General features: G+C 38.5%; 1 protein-coding gene across 1 annotated transcript in view; it reads right to left on the bottom strand.

Moving 5' to 3' along the window:
• Positions 1–6,139, bottom strand: part of CA1 (carbonic anhydrase I) — a 57,341-nt gene extending 51,202 nt beyond the window's left edge. The window contains exon 1 of the mRNA XM_011995640.1: positions 6,073–6,139. The gene's annotated coding sequence lies outside the window, so the exon portion shown is untranslated. The remainder of the gene's footprint in view (positions 1–6,072) is intronic.
• Positions 6,140–17,042: the final 10,903 nt, after the last annotated feature.

Raw genomic sequence — 17,042 nt, 5'->3', positions numbered from 1 at the left:
TTGTACAGGAGAAAGATGTGTAAGTAAATAATAATGAAAGGGATTGTTACTTTTTAAGTGTAGATTCCATGCTAATGGTTTCACATATATTATTTCACCAAATCTTTAAAACAATCCTAGAAGCATGTTTATTTTTATCCTCATTTTATAAGCCAGGAAACAAAATCATGGATGATGGACCATATGCCATGGTAGAACTAAAGTTCAGACCTGAGCACAGGGAAGACCCAGGTTTTTGGGAGGCCCTTTTTAAAAAAGAATGCACTTTGTACTCATCAGATGGCTACTATGAAACAAAAAGAAAAGCCAACCAGACAAAAATACTGCAGAAAACAAGTGTTGGTGATGATGTGGAGAAATTAGAACCCTTGTGCATTTCTGGTGGGAATGTAAAGAGCTGTTACCATTGTGGAAAGCAGTATGGTGATTCCTCAAAGAATTAAATGTAGAACCACCTTACGGTCCAGCATTCCACTTCTGAGGATATATCTGAAAGAAGTGAGAACAGGGGCTGCTACAGATATTTGTACACCTGTGTTCACAGCAGCATTATTCACAATAGTCCAAAGATGGAAACAAACCCAGTGTTTATGGTCAGATGAATGAATAAACAAAATGTGGTACTATGTGTACAGTAGTTTCCCCCTTACCCAAAGCTTTGCTTTCCTCCATTTCAGTTACATATGATCCACCACAGTCCAAAATTATTAAATGGAAGCTTCCAGAAGTAAACAATTAATACATTTTCAATTGCATGCCATTCTGAGTAGTGTGATGACATCTCACAGCATCCCACTCCATCCTTGTGGGGCCGTGAATCTCCCCTCTGCCCATCGTATCGCCTCTGTACACGCCGCCTTCCCTGAGTCACTTAGTACCTTCTCGTTTATCAGATTTGCTGTTGCCATGTTGCAGTGCTTGTGTGTAAGTAAAACCCTTATTTTACTTCATAATGGTCCCAAAGCCCAAGACTTGTGACACTGGTAATTTGGATGTGCCAAAGAGAAGCCACCAGTCCTCCCTTTAAGTGAAAATGTGAAAGCTCTTGACTTAATAAGGGAAGGAAAAAAGTCGTATACTGAGGTTGCTAAGATCTATGGTAAAATCAAATCTTCTATCCAGGCAATTGTGAAGGAGGAAAAAGAAATTCGTGCTAGTGTTGCTGTTGCAACTGAAACTGTAAAAGTTACAGCTACGGTACCTGCTGGGTGTTTAGTTAAGATGGAAAAGGCATTAAATGTGTGGGTGGAAGACATGAATAGAAAACATGTTCTGATAACAACTTGTTGCACGAGAAAGCACTGAGCATCTGCGAAGACTTCAGCAAGCAAGAAATGAGTGACACCAAGCCGCTTACTACAAGTAAGGGCTGGTTACACCGATTCAGGAACACAGAAGGTTAAAAGGCTATGGCTACATCACAATGCTTACATCATTCACCTCCTGTCATCTCATCACAGAGGCATTGCAACATCTCCCATCACAAGAAGAGTGAGTACAGTACAATGTGATATTTTGAGAGAGAGAGACTACATTCACATAACTTTTATTATGAAATATTGTGATAGTTGTTCTATTTTATTATTAGTTATTGTTGTTAATCTCTTCCTATTCCTAATTTATAATTTAAACTTTGTCGTAGGTGTGTTTATATAAGGAAAAAAACATAGTGTTTATAGGATTCGGTACTATCCATGGTTTCAGGTATTGTAACGTATCCTCGCAGATAAGGGGGACTACTGTTCATACAAGGAAATATTATTCAGCCTTAAAAAGAAATGATACATGCTACAATATGGATGAAGATTGAAGATACTATGCTAAGTGAAATAAGCCAGATACAAAAGGACAAATACTGTGTTATTCCACTTATATGCAATACCTAGAATAGTCAAATTTATAGAGTTAGAAGAGTAATTGTTGCCAGAGCTCGGGGGAGGAAGGAGTGGCATGTTATTGTTTAATGAATATGGAGTTTCAGTTTGGAAAGATGAGAAAGTTATGGAGATGAAGCACGATGGGGGTTGCACAGCAATGTCAATGTACTTACTGCCACGGACCTGTATACCTTAAAATGTTTAAAGTAGTAAATTTAATTTCACCACAGAAAGAATACAAAATTAATAATAAAAAGTAGTGACTAAAGTGAATATCTATTTAGAACAAGAAAATGATTTATAATAAATCAAATATTTTACAAAGTTAAATATCAAAAATATCACAAAATAAAAAAAAAAATTTATATTCAGCCACCGCCAGACACAATTCTCTAATAGTTTTTATCTATATTTAAATTTCATGATTCCGAATTATCTCTTCATATGACAAAAATTTTATATTATTTTCTGTAGAGAGAATAGAAAGATATTTCAGTCTTATTTGAAGCATGGTTGATTAAAATTTGTGTTTGTTCTTATTAATATTGGGATTCATAAAACTTCACACACATTTGAAGTACTGCTATAGGTTTGTGTCTTAATGCACAGGATTCTTTAATTTTGCACTATTTTCATCAAAAAAATTTTGTAACGTATTATGTGGTTTTAATTGTACATAAGACATTATCAGATACATTCCTGAGAGAACCTGTCTTAACTAGGTTTTCTGGTCAAATTCTAAAAAGGAATTCTCTGCTTACAGTTTTACACATTGGATGGTTGAAATTTTTTTCCCTGGATTTGCTCTGCCTCTGTGCATTTCACCATCTATTTCTCTTCAATAACCTACAAATTTCTGAGCCTGGGAGCCATTAAGAAGCACACTTTCACTTTTCGATGTGACTTCTGGCCCTGCATATTTGTTTTGGCATAGTGGGTGCTACCCTGAATGGCTAGCAATAAATTATCAATATACAGAAATGACTGATACCCACATAAATATGTCCCACTAAAGCCAAACTAAAATTATTCTCAATTCAACATCCTCCCTTTCGGTCTCAAAAATGCCCGCAGCCTCTCCAACAACACCTGATACAGGAAATATGATGCCGGACAGTTGTAGTAAAATGATAATGGGGTTGACTGATTGTGGTTAAATATCTTTTGCAAATTTTATATAAAACATTTCTTGTGCCCTTCTGGGATCTTGGAAGTAAATCAAGCCAATGAATGGTCTTGTAGCTTAAGCATCATTATTTTTGCAATATTGCCACCTCTGCCTAAGTCTATCTCACTCCAACATTTTTGCTTCTCTCCACTGTGCTATTCCACCTTAGATAATTGTAAAACATTAAGATAAGGGCAATGAGAGAAACCTAATTAGACAGTAAGGACACATTAAGGAAAGACACATAAAACAACCTGGAAGGAAGGCTACGGAGGGAAGAACTCACCTATCTCATGCTGGCCTGTCTTGGCATCGCACTGTTTTATTTTATGTATTTTGTTACCCCTTTCAGAAAAGTAACAGCACAGCTCTGCCCAACTAGCACATCTAATGCTGTGTCCCACCCACCTGCCCTACACTGACCAGTGGTGCCATAAAAGTCCTGTTTTTTTCCTTTTCTTTTGAAAAAAAAAATTAGAACAAATAGAAAGCTTCGAACAAATGTTGGCATGATAGAAACAAGGAATAAAATACATAGAAACATCCCAAGGGAAGATCTACATGCTCTAAATGAGTTTGTGTCTCTTGGAGAGGAATAAAATCCAGAGCACAGAAGATGTTCAGATAAGATGGATGAAACTCAGAATAACTCGAGGTGCAGTGAAGACTCAGGCAGAACAACTATATCCTGGCACGTGCTATCCCAAATTTCAAAACTAGAATGGTGGATGTAGGTGAGTTATAGATCATGAGCTTGATGCAAATGTAGGTAATATTCTAAGATACAGTATTCAGTAGATAGTGTTAATCACGTAGGGAATAGTCAGTAAAATGACAATAGGATTATTGATATTGAACTGGATATAAAACATGTAAAAAGCAAGTTGACTCCAATCAGGCAATGAAGACATTAAATTCAGTCGAGTAGTAAATAATATCCTGTAGAGGGAATTTTACCTATCAAATTACACAATTATAAGCTATAAAAGAAGCCAGGCATGGTGGCTTACGCCTTTAATCCCAGTACTTTGGAAGGTCCAGGCGGCAGATTGCTTGAGGTCAGGAGTTCTGGACCAGCCTGGCCAACATGGTGAAACCCCTTCTCTACTAAAAATACAAAAATTGGCCGGGCATAGTGACGCATACTTGTAATCCCAGCTACTTGAGCATACTTGTAATCCCAGCTACTTGGGAGGCTGGGACACAAGAATTGCTTGAACCGGAAGGCAGAGGTTGTAGTGAGCAGAGATCACGCCACTACACTCCAGCCTGGGTGACAGAGTGAGATTCTGTCTCAAAAAAACAAAAAAGTTGTAAAAGAGGTAACTTTAAAAATTGGGTAAGGAAGCTGGCCGTGGTGGCTGACGCCTATAATCCCAGCACTTTGGGAGGCTGAGGCGGGCAGATAGATCATCAGAGGTCAAGAGATCGAGACCATCCTGGCCAACATGGTGAAACCCTGTCTCTACTAAAAATACAAAAACTCGCCGAGTGTGGTGGCACACACCTGTAGTCCCAGCTACTCGGGAGACCGAGGCAAGAGAATCGCTTGAACCCAGGAGGCAGAGGTTGCAGTGAGCCGAGATCGCACCACTGCACTCCAGCCTGGCTACAGAGTGAGACACTGTCTCAAAAATAAATAAATAAATAAATAAATAAATAAATAAATAAATAAATAAAACTAGGTAAGGGTACACATGATATACCGGACTGCATGAACTGGTGTGAGTTTGGAAAGCTCTGTTACCTCACGGAGATGTCCAGCAGATTGACTTTTGTGTTGTGTGGTCCCTGAGCATGTGTGGTACCTAATTAGGTCCCTGCCCCTCTCTCAAATTCTTTAACTGACACGTCAACCCTGGACTTGATTCTCTGATACAGTATCCTTAGACCAGTCAGATCATACATCTATCTATTCTCTTTATTTGCATAAGTGGCTTTAAAATACTGGGAGAAGAAAGAAATAACTATAAGAATGTTGAAGTTAGTCAAATCCACAATATTAACATATTTGTATTAACTTTAGAAACTTAATTATTTAATCATTGGGATAACCTATGATAGATTGTTAAGTTGTTTGAAGCATTTGATAGAACCTGATATATTAGAAAATCAGTTATATGAACCGTATAATTTTAATTTTAAAGTACAAGAGCATTTTCTTCAGTCTATATGCAGTGTTTGAATGTTTAAGAGAACATGACTTACTACTGCATACATTTGATTTATTACTTTTACTGGAATTGCTTTAATTATTAGAACCCCCTCCCTCCTTTTTTAAACTTGCAAGATGTATAAAAGATACTAATGTGTCAGGCATTTGAAATGTTTGAGAGATTCAGGTAGATTAAATTTGTAATTGATATAATATATGATATTTAAAAGAACTTAATTAACCGAATCTATCAATTGCATTAATTGTTTAGGGGAATTAACCTCAAATTGAAGATTAGTCATGGAATAAGTTCAAATGGTAATTTATATTGGCCGGGCGCAGTGGCTCATGCCTGTAATCCCAGCCCTATGGGAGGCTGAGGAGGACAGATCACCTGAGGTCAGGAGTTCAAGACTAGCCTTGCAAACATAGTGAAACCCCCTCTCTACTAAAAATACAATAATTAGCCAGGTGTGGTGGCACACGCCTGTAATCCCAGCTACTCGGGAGGCTGAGGCAGGAGAATCACCTGAACCCGGGAAGCAGAGGTTGTAGTTAGCAGAGATGGTGCCACTGCACTCTAGTATAGGCGGCCGAGTGAGACTCTGTCTCAAAAAAAAAAAAAAAAAAAAAGAGAGGCCAGAATATTATATTATCCTTTGCAAATTTCCAGATTTCCAGAGATCTGCTTGATAAATACAGAAGGTTTAGAAAAACTATAAGGGTTTTTTAAACTTTGCAGCTTTCATTCATTGAATAGTAATTAAGATGTAGGTAGGACTGTGTTTTATAAGATTTAAAGATTCTTTCAGCAGTCAGACAAAACACTTCAATGCTTAGCCAGATGAAAGGCAGAAGTCTTTGTTACTTACACTTCCGAATGAGAGAAGGCTGCCACAGAGGACCACGCAAGGAGTTGCACCTGAGGACTGGATACCACAAGCTGGAGGGGGAAAGGGCAGCTTATGTATAGCAAAAAGGGTGGGGCTAGCTAGGTTGAATAATTTTGAAAATTTGCACAATTTTGGCGGGCTTTGGGGCATGGGCGCTGTCCTTAATTGTCTGATGTCTGGCCCTGTGGTGATTAGAGTGGGTACATAGTGGCCCCAGAGTGTGAGAACCTGATAAGGGAAGTGGTTGGGGTGTGGATTTAATCGACTGCTCAAGAAAGGAAACTGACCAGCCTCTAGCCGAGGCCTCAAAACTAGGTCAAGACAGCACCATAATCAATAAAAATACCATATGTTAAATATATTTAGTCACTGATTCCTTTCTATCTTGATGTTGATTTTGAACTCAATTATTTGGGGTATTTGAGTGGCCTGAACAGTAGAGGAGACTTCTACAGAATAGGGCCTAAGTTGTACTAAACAGCATGGAAAACATTTTATTATGACAGTAACGAGGAAGAAACCAAGTAGAAATGTGACAAGTCCCGGAAGGCTGACTTGTAACCAGGCTCCCATTTGTTTGGTGTTGGCTAGGAGAATACATTAGTCTTGGCAAGGGCCTTTAGTCATATTTTGACTGAATTTCAGAGTGCGTTAAACATGTAAGGCATGTTTTCTTTAGGATGATGGTTTTGTGATCCAGGCTTTCTGTTAGTGACCTCTTGATTGGTGGTGTTAACCCACCTACAACAAGAAGCTCTAATAATGTTACAAGCATCTCTTTGACTAGTTAATATATAATCAAGGACAAATTTACTGTCAAAAAACATTTTTACCAAAGCTCCCCAGTCTAGCAGGACTAATATTTGCTGTAATTTAGAAATATGATATACTAGAGTTTTGGACATTTGTAGGGTAGCATCAATTATTTTTGACTGTTGGACTAAAGCAATGCTCCTTGTGGCCATCGCAGTGAGTCCTAGAGCAGGGGTGAGTCCCAGTATTATAGGTACGAATGTGGCACATCAATGACGTTTGGCTGGATGGGGAAAGAATAATTAACATTTATATAAATAGGAATGCCAAGAGAGGCCAGAATGCATCTCGTGGCTTCCAGTTTCAGGGTAATGGAAGGGCAAAGTAGAGGGGATAAGCACCTTTGTTGGTTGGGACACAATATAGTTTTGTGGCATTACCTTTAGACTGGCAAACTGTACCTTGATTTAGGTAAAGGGAAATTACTAAAGAATGGGACTGGAGGAAGACAGTGGCTTTTGTTGGGCATATGGTGAGAGTATGCAGTTGTTCATTGGGTAGCCCACCTGTGGTACGTATTGACAAAACACGAGTGCAGTTGCCACTTGCCATGAGAGGGCACCCCGATACAGGAGAAGAGGCCGTTTGGAAGTGGTTTTAATTTCTCAATATTTTTCATCTCTGGAGCAATTATCAGTTGGGTAAATGTGTGGTGTAGGATATGTGGAAGCAGGCTGATGAGTTACAGATAGTCACTGCAGAAGAGTCTACTTCAGTCAAATGCGTGTGTATTTTGGATGCCCGTATAAATATCAGAGAAACTGGAGCAGTGGATTTGAATTTTACTCATGTAGTCTTTTAGAGTGGAAGAGGAGAAGATGCTGTTAGGACAGAAGAGATGGGGGTGGGAGTAGGGATACTGACAATGAAAAAGGGAAGGGAAAGATGATGGAAGGGAGTGAATGGTTTGACAGTAGGAGACCAGCAGATGCTCCTTTTACTCCTAGGAGAGCACACAGGGTGGATACTTCAGTTAGATTACCCTTTAGGCAGGAGAAGTGGGTGGGATTAGCAGGAACCTGAATCTTAGAAGCATTAAGGAGGCACTGGACTTGGTCTCATAAGGGCTTAGCCTGGTATAGAGTGGAATTACAATCAAAGGGAGCAGAACTTACAGTTCTATAGCTGTCTGTAAAGTCTGAAAAGTCCTTCCAGTTTTGTGGGTCTCGCTTTTTAAAACAGAAGTCAGCAGTGTAACTAGCCACTGGAAAACCAAGAGCCTCTGGTCTCCTATGAATGGCAAGACATTCCATGTGCCAATGTAGTTGGCACTGCCCATAGTTGGTTGGGAGGCAGGGGGCATGCCATCTTTAATGGCGTGGTCTTGAGCTAGGGCGGTGTGGGACTAGGGTATCCTTCCCACATGGATACCCACTAGGGTTGATGTGGGTCATATTTTTGTGGCTCTATGGTGTTATAATGAGGCTGAGTCATTCGTAGAATTTGAATACAATGTTGGGTCCTGGGAGCTTGATTTGCTTGTCTTTTAAGTCAAAGGCTTTGTGGGTGCACCGCTAGCAAAGATGCTGGCATCCAGGATTCTGCTATAATTGGACCAAAGTGCCAGAATCTGAATGGTACAATCAAAGTCTCAATTAAAGGCAGCTAAATGTCCCTACAAAGGACAGGATCTTGTTCCTTTTTATGGTAGCATAGTATTCCATGGTGTATATGTACCACATTTTCTCTATCCAGTCTGTCATTGATGGGCATTTGGGTTGATTCCATGTCTCTGTTATTGTGAATAGTGCTGCAATGAACATACATATACATGTATCTTTATAATAGAATGATTTATATCCTTTTAGGATATAAATCTATAAATTACTTTGGGTCTTTCGGCCATTTTCATGATATTGATTCTTCCTATCCATGAGCATGGAATGTTTTTCCATTTGTTTGTGTCCTCTCTGGTTTCATTGAGCAGTGGTTTTTAGTTCTCGTTGAAGAGGTCCTTCACTTTCCTTGTCAGTTGTATTCCTAGGTATTTTATTCTCTTTGCAGCAATTGTGAATGGGAGTTCATTCATGATTTGACTCTCTGCTTGTCTGCCATTGGTGTATAGGAATGCTTGTGATTTTTGCACATTGGTTTTGTATCCTGGAGCTCAAAGTCATTATCCTCAGCAAACTAATACAGGAACAGAAAACCAAACACCTCATGTTCTCACTTATAAGTGGGAGCTGAACAATGAGAACACATGGACACAGGGAGGGGAACAACACACACTGGGGCCTTTCTTGGGGTGATGGCAGGAGGAGGGAGAGCATCAGGATAAATAGCTAATGGATGTGGGGCTTAATACCTAGGTGATGGGTTGATAGGTGCAGCAAACCACCATGGCACTGGTTTACCTATGTAACAAACCTGCACATCCTGCACCTGTATCCCAGAACTTAAAATAAAATAAAATTAATAAAAACAAAGGCAGCTGAATATAAAAGCTCTCAACAGTCCCTGTTTTTTCTAGACGTGTGAAGAGAAGGGTTCTGCTGTACATGGGTTTTAAATCATATGGCCTGATTGGAGTGCATATGGTTACTAGGGTGTCAGGTTGTTTGCCAATTAATATATCTATGGCTGGGGCTGGAACTCCAGTATTAGTCTGTAGGAACCCCTCCAATTTAACCAATTTCTATGTTCCTTTATAGTTCCTTTATCGTAATTGGTTAAATTGGTCAAGTTGACAATGAGACCTGGCGCCATTTCTGTATTGTAGGAGAGCCCAACCAACACTTTCCTTCACAAGAGTTTACCTGAAACACTCGGACAAACAGGATTCTGCCCTACATAATAAAAAAGAAACACTGCTGCCAAAGAAGTTACAGACTCCCGGAATAGGCTTCTGCCAAACACAGGCTATGAACAGAAGCATGGGGAATGCAGACCCTGCAAAGTGCAGCTCAAGTGGCTCATCACTCCTAATGGTCTAAGGTGGGCCCCAGCTGTACTAGTATATAGCTTTGGAGTTTAGCCAGTCAGCACTGCTCATTTTTAACGTTCCAACACAGGAATGTGGATAAGGAGAGACTTGGCAAGCACCGGCAGCACAGCAGCACCAGCTGAAGTGCAGCTCACTGACAGGCAGCAGTTGCATCCCTAGTTGTGCTGGTGTGGGTCTGGAGCCAATGAGTAAGCCAAGAGCAGACCCTCACACCCTGCACCCTGTCCCCACAAGGAGCTACTCAAGAGTCCACAATCATGGCCACACCTTCCTGCTCACAGCACCAATTGTTTATAAGATTTGAAGACTTTTGATGGAGGACACTTACAGGAGTTGAATCGGGGACTGAGTAACTGAGTAACTGAGTAACTGCAAGCTATCGGGGGCAGCTTACATATGGCGCACAGGGTGGAGCTAGCTCGGTTTCATAGTCTCTCTGTGGATTGGATGATTTAAATAATTTTGGTGGGCCCTGGGGCTTAGGGACTGTCCCTGGCTGTTTGGTGCTAGGTCCCAGGGCAGATTAGGGCAGATGTGAGTGTGAGAGCATGATAAGGAAAGTCTTCAATGTGTGGACTTAATCAGCTGCTGGAGAAAGGGGATTTATCAGCCTTTAGCCAGGGTCTCAAACTGGGTCAAGACAGCACAATTTCAAAGACAAACAACAAAAAAAACCAGAATAAAAAATAAAAGAAAACCCTATAATGTAGACTAAGAGACTCTTTCTGTGCATAAATACCCTCATAAACATTACAAACCAAAAGATGGAGGTAATCACCGAGAGCCAGCATTGGTTCACTAAGGATGAATGACGCAAATTTTGTGTTTTAGATCAGGAGTCCCCTGATCTAACAGGTCACAGTACAGGTCCCTGGCCTGTTAGAAACAGGGTCGCATAGCAGGAGGTGAGTGGCGGGCCAGTGAGGGAAGCTTCATCTGTATTTACAGCTGCTCCCCCTCACTCACATTACTGCCTGAGCTCCACTTCATGTCAGATCAGCAGTAGCGTTAGATTCTCATAGGAGTACGAACCCTGTTGAGAAATGTGCATACAAGGGATCTAGTTTGTGTGCTCCTTATGAGAATCTAATGCCTGATGATCTGTTACTGTCTGCCCTCTCCCCCAGTTGAAACCTTCTAGTTGCAGGAAATCAAGCTCAGGACTCCCTCTGATTCTACATTACAGTGAGTTGTACAATTATTTCATTATATATTACAATGTACTAATAATAGAAATAAAGTGCACAATAAATGTAATGCACTTGAATCATTCCTAAATTATCCCCGCCCCCATGTCAGTCCATGGAAAAATTATCTTCCATGAAACTAGTCCCTGGTGCCAAAAAGGTTGAGGATCCCTATTTTAGATTACCATGTACTCTCTTGTGAACTAGTGAGTTTCCTGCCATTCAAATTATATTAGAAAAAGCTAAAAGATTACTAATTACGAGTAACACTTATAATGTAATAGACTATTTGTACATCAATTTCACATACTATATTTCACAATTTTCTTTCCAAACTGGATTCACAGTAAATTCAGTGACCACATTTTTAACTTATTCCTTTGTAATTCCATAGACATTTATTGAAAATTAAAGATGTGCCAGTCAGGAAATAAGTATTGGTACAAAAGTATGTCAATTCATTAAAATTAAGTAAGACATAGCTATATAGAACAACATAGCTCATTTTGAAAATACATGCAAACAAAAAGATACATATAGTTGCATTATAATGGACATTTGTGCAGGGGAGAAAAATGGGAGATGGTTGTGGGGGTATTAAAAAGTATAAGTTAAAAAGTAATGTAACAAAGAGGGAAAAGAAAAAAGGGGCTTTCACAGTAATAATGGCAATTTCCCCTGAACTGAGAGATGTGATTAACTTGACCTTCTACACCTGTGGAAAGTACAGAACTAAAGGAATAAAACATAGTCCCTGTCCTCAATATTTGAGGAGTACTAGAAACACAGAATCTAGATAATTTGCAAACTCTATGTTCAGCTTTTACTTTAGTCTAAAGTTGGTTATAAATACCCAGGAGGTGATTTATCCTACTTTATTCGTAATTATAATGCTTTAAATATGTGTTATTATGCAAACACATTAAAGACTTTAGTGTGATTTTCTGAATTAGTTCTGAAGTTAGAGTGTCACTAAAGCTAAGCATCGTTCTTCTGTAAGAAAAACAACAACAACAACAACAACAAACACCTCCAAAACTAAATATGTCCTGTCCTCAAGAAACTCACAGCTTGGCAGGCAGACGTAGGTAGAGACATGTGATTGTAACACATGATTAATTCGGTAAGCACAGAATGTTTAAAGTGAGTACCCTACACAGACTTCAGGTGCCTAGGATAGGAGGCTCTTGTCAGGAGAGATTTCTCTGGACAGGTACTAGTTAACCAGGTGACATGGTGCAAAGGCAATCCCAGGCAGAATATAAGATATGCAAAAGCACAGTTGAGAGGAAGAGAATGATTTGGAAAATTGCAAGTGCAACTCTGAGAGACTGATGTTGTTGTCATGTTTATTCATTTAAAATTATTTATTAAGCACTTACTATGTATCCAAGTACTTAACATGTGCAAATTGAGGTTCAGAGTGTTTGTATTTTGCTTACACAGAGGTAGAATGAACTGGAGCTAGGACTCAGGCCAAGGCCTTCTGACTTCACAAATATCGTGTGCTCTTTCCCCTCAGGCTCCCTTCCACGAATGCTGGAGAAAAAAATTATTGAATTAGATAGAGAGTTGGACTAGATGACCTGCAAGCTTTGAGACTGTGTTCCATGAATAACATCACTAGAGTACTTTGACTTTGCAAATAGTGCTTTGATGGTTTCTGACACTCTTGGATGGCCCATTTATGACACCTGTCTGCAGACGTTTTAAAGATAGAGCAGTTGTTCTAAAAAGTTTCTGAAATAACTGTGCAGTGAGTATCAACTTCAAACATGCACAGGGAATGTTTTAATATCCTGTTCTTATGTAAATGCCAGGACCAGGCTGGCTGAAGGTCACCAGAGAGGACACAAGCTAGGCTGAGAGAATTTGACCTGGGCAATATTTGAGAGCCATAGACAACTGCACTTGTTAGGGGCAATGACAATGCATTGATCTAGGACTGAGGCAGACATTCAAAGGACAGGAAAAGGTTCAACATCAAGACAGTAGGAGTCAGCAATGGGGTGGAAGAGTAGTTCCACATTTACTTTAACTGATACACAGATTGAAATCTCCTGGTGAGAAATTAGATTACTGATCTATTTGTCACCAAAAATGAAAAAGGACTCTGACTCAATCCAATGATTTTTTTCCCCATATATTTTAGTTATTTCCCTGTTGATTTCTTAAAGGGAATGTCTGTGCTCACTAAAATGCATCTTTACATACATTTATTTACATTTTAGGACACAAGTTTAGATACATGCTCAAAGAAGTCTAAACTTCTTCAGAGGTTAACAGGAATAGGCAACCAGCACATAGAAAATTTAATCCATGAATAATTGGAATGCCATCATGTTAACTTTAAGTTGTCTTCTTTTTAAAAATAATACCTGCAAGCTATTTTCTCCTACTCTATGCAGCTTTTAACAACTAGCTGAAAGCCAGATAGAACCCATAGGAGAAGAAACACAGAATCTAGATAATTTGCAAACTCTATGTTCAGCTTTTACTTTAGTCTAAAGTTGGTTATAAATACGCAGGAGGTGATTTATCCTACTTTATTCATAATTATAATGCTTTAAATATGTGTTATTATGCAAACACATTAAAGACTTTCGTGTGATTTTCTGAATTAGTTCTGAAGTTAGAGTGTCACTAAAGCTAAGCATCATTCTTCTGTAAGAAAAACAACAACAACAACAAACACCTCCAAAACTAAATATGTTCTTCATAAATCTCAGAGAAAAGGAAGAGGTGAAAGTTGATTACCCTAAATCATCATTTCAAAAGCTGCCAAGTCTGCAAATGTACAATCAATCTTGCCCTTGGGCTCAGTGCCATGACTTGATGGAATTCAGACTAGGCTGTGATCTCAGATTTTAACTGACCATTTGGAACTATCACTCAGAACTCAGGACTCTGAAGCTAGAGTCTAAAAATCCTTATCAGCGATGATGGCATTTCTCTCGGCAGACAAGTGACTCCACCTGAAATTTAAGTCTGGCTTAAGGCTATATTTAATGTCCAGTATCATATCATCATCACTGGCTTTCTCTGACCACCTTGCCTTTTGGGAAATGTGATCATATTTTTATATAACACTGAGTTTGCTTCTGACAAAAGAGAGACAGGTGTAAAAGGATCAGTCAAATCTTTTAGAAGATAAATAATAAATTAAAGCAAACTAAGATAAACAATATGGTGAAAATGTTTCTCTTTTGTATACACAATTTTACATTTTTAGTTACTTTATTCATTGGTAACATGTTGAGAAATATTAATTATTGGGAGCCCTGCTATGTGAAAGCGAGTCGTTTGCTAAAGTAACAAGCTCAACCATGGACTAGCTGTGGTTGTGGACCATTGACAAAGATCCCACTGTCTCTCACATTTAGTTTCCTTATCTGTAAAGTACTGACTCTAAATACCAACTGCATTAGGTGCTTGTGAGACTTCAGTAATATAATGTTTTAAAGTACTAACACAACACTTAGAACCTAGCAAGTTCTCAATAAACTGTGGCTACTATTATTTTTTTAAATATGAAGACTTTGTACGTTTGCATGCATAACTTTTGTGCTTCATTAGTTTTTCTGTCTCAAATATTTGATGAAGAATGGTAGTTTTTCACAGACAATCTCAATTTTGAGGCCAGAGCCCATTTAAAGATTAAAGAACTCCTACAAATTTTCATTTTGTTTGTAAATTTAGTGATTCTCACATAATTCTTTCCTTACCTTCAACAAAATCTCCTGAAATCTGATATAATACATGTTAATAAGGCACTGTATATTTCTAGTTTAAGTAATTTAGAAGAATTATAATTGTAAGTATTCCCATAAATATGCGTATTATGGAATATTCATGTTAAATTCTTCAATAGCTCTTTTTATAAAATTTATTTTAGACTCTCAGTTTACTGGCAGATAAAAAGATTATGTAGCCAGGAACTGATCAACTTGCTCTTTCCTTTTTTATTTTTATTTTTGAGATGGAGTCTTGCCCTGTTGCCCAGGCTGGAGTACAGTGGCACCATCTTGGCTCACCGCAGCCTGCCTCCCAGGTTCAAGTGATTCTCCTGCCTCAGCCTCCCCAGTAGCTGGGATTACAGGTGCCGGCCACCACACCTGGCTAATTTTGTGTATTTTTTAGTAGAGATGGGATTTTGCCATGTTGGCCAGGCTGGTCCTGAACTCCTGACTTCAGGTAATCCACCCCCTCTCGGTCTCCCAAAGTGTTGAGATTACAGGTGTAGGCCACCGCGCCCGGCCAACTTGCTTGCTCCTTTCTGAAAGTCAGAACTATGCAGCAGATCATAATTTCCTTTCTGGCCCTGGCTTCCATATGTCCGTTCTGTAAATGTATGGTTTTATATCTAGACTCTCAATTCTATTTATTTGGTATAGATGTCTATTCTTGTAGCAGTATCACACTGTTTTCATTACCATTTCTTCATAGACCATTTTGAAATCAGGAAGTATGCTGATTTCTTCTTGAAACAAATAGATTTTTAAGGCTCAACATTGTTGTAGATTATTTTCCTTCAACTCTAAATAACATCACATACCCTTGACCAAAGTACAGGATCCTCAATTAGGCAATGTCATCTGTCAGAATGTGTGCAGTATGTAGCTTTCAAATGAATGTCCATGGACTAAGATGATAAAACAATTCAGTAATGTAGCAGGATATAAAATTAATATGTAGAAATAGCATTTATATGCAAAATAAAAATAGCCAGCTAAAAGATAAAATGATACAGAAAACTTCATTTACATAGCAAAAGAAGATAAATACTTAAAAATGAACAGAACAAGAAATGTGCAAACTCTGTATGAGGAGGACACAAAAGCAGACTTGAACAAATGAAAAGATAGCCATTAATTTTGGGTACGATGACTCAATCATAAAGATGTCATTTCTCTCTAATGCAATCTTAACAAAATACTAAATACAACAAAATGCCCATAAAAAAAGAAAACAACGAACCAGAGTAGCCAGTAAAATACTGAAAAAATTAAAAGCTATGAGGAGACTTTCTTTACCAGCTATTAAAACATACTAGAAAGCCTCTATCATTAGCATAGTGTGGTACTGTCACATGAGTAGGCAGACAGACTAGTGAAACAGAATAGAAAGTCTAGAAATAGATCCAAATATATATGAAAATTTAATATTAATGAAAGTAATGTCTCAAATTACTGGAGTAAAGATAGACTTCTATTAAATTGCTGAGAAAAGAAGAAAGTAGGCTGGGTGCAGTGGCTCATGCCTGTAATCCCAGCACTTTGAGAGGCCAAGGCAGGCAGACCACCTGAGCCCAGAAGTTAAGACCAGCTTGGGCAACATGGCAAAGCCGTGTGTCTACAAAAAATACAAAGAATTAGCTGGGTGTGGTGGCATGCGCCTGTAGTCCCATCTACTCTGGAGGCAAGGGTGGGAGGATCCCTAGAGCCTAGAAGGTTGAGGTTGCACTGAGCCGAGATCATGCCCCTGAACTCCAGCCTGGGCTACAGAGTGAGACCTTGTCTCAAAAATAAATAAATAGATTAATTAATTAATTTAAAATAAATAAATAAATAAATAATTAATTAAAAAATTTTTAAATAGAAAGTTATGTCTTTTGACAAAAGATACAGTCAGATTAATTCCTCACCTCTCACACATGAAAAACAGAAAAAAAGAAAGAATCCATAAAAGTACTAAAGGATGGATGAATTCTTCTATAATTTAGGTATAGGAAAAGACTTTTAAACTATGATTAGCAATCCATATTCAAAAGAAAAGATTGATAAATTTGACTGCATAAAAATTCTGTCAAGGCAAAAACACCATAAGTGAATTGTACAAAAACCAAATAGCAAATTGGAAGAAATACAGATGTCAATAAAAATAAAGCAATTTGAGTGGGAAATTATGGAAGCAAATTCTTATTTTATTTACTGTACCTACCACCTCTTCAGAATCTTTCATCTTAAGTTTGGCTTATCTCAACATGATTACTCTGACACATGTTT

Source organism: Mandrillus leucophaeus, unplaced genomic scaffold (assembly GCF_000951045.1).
Source record: "Mandrillus leucophaeus isolate KB7577 unplaced genomic scaffold, Mleu.le_1.0 Scaffold494, whole genome shotgun sequence".
Classification (NCBI taxonomy): Eukaryota; Metazoa; Chordata; class Mammalia; order Primates; family Cercopithecidae; genus Mandrillus; species Mandrillus leucophaeus.
Note: the sequence above shows the minus strand (reverse complement) of the source record. Positions and strands in the feature narration are given on the sequence as shown.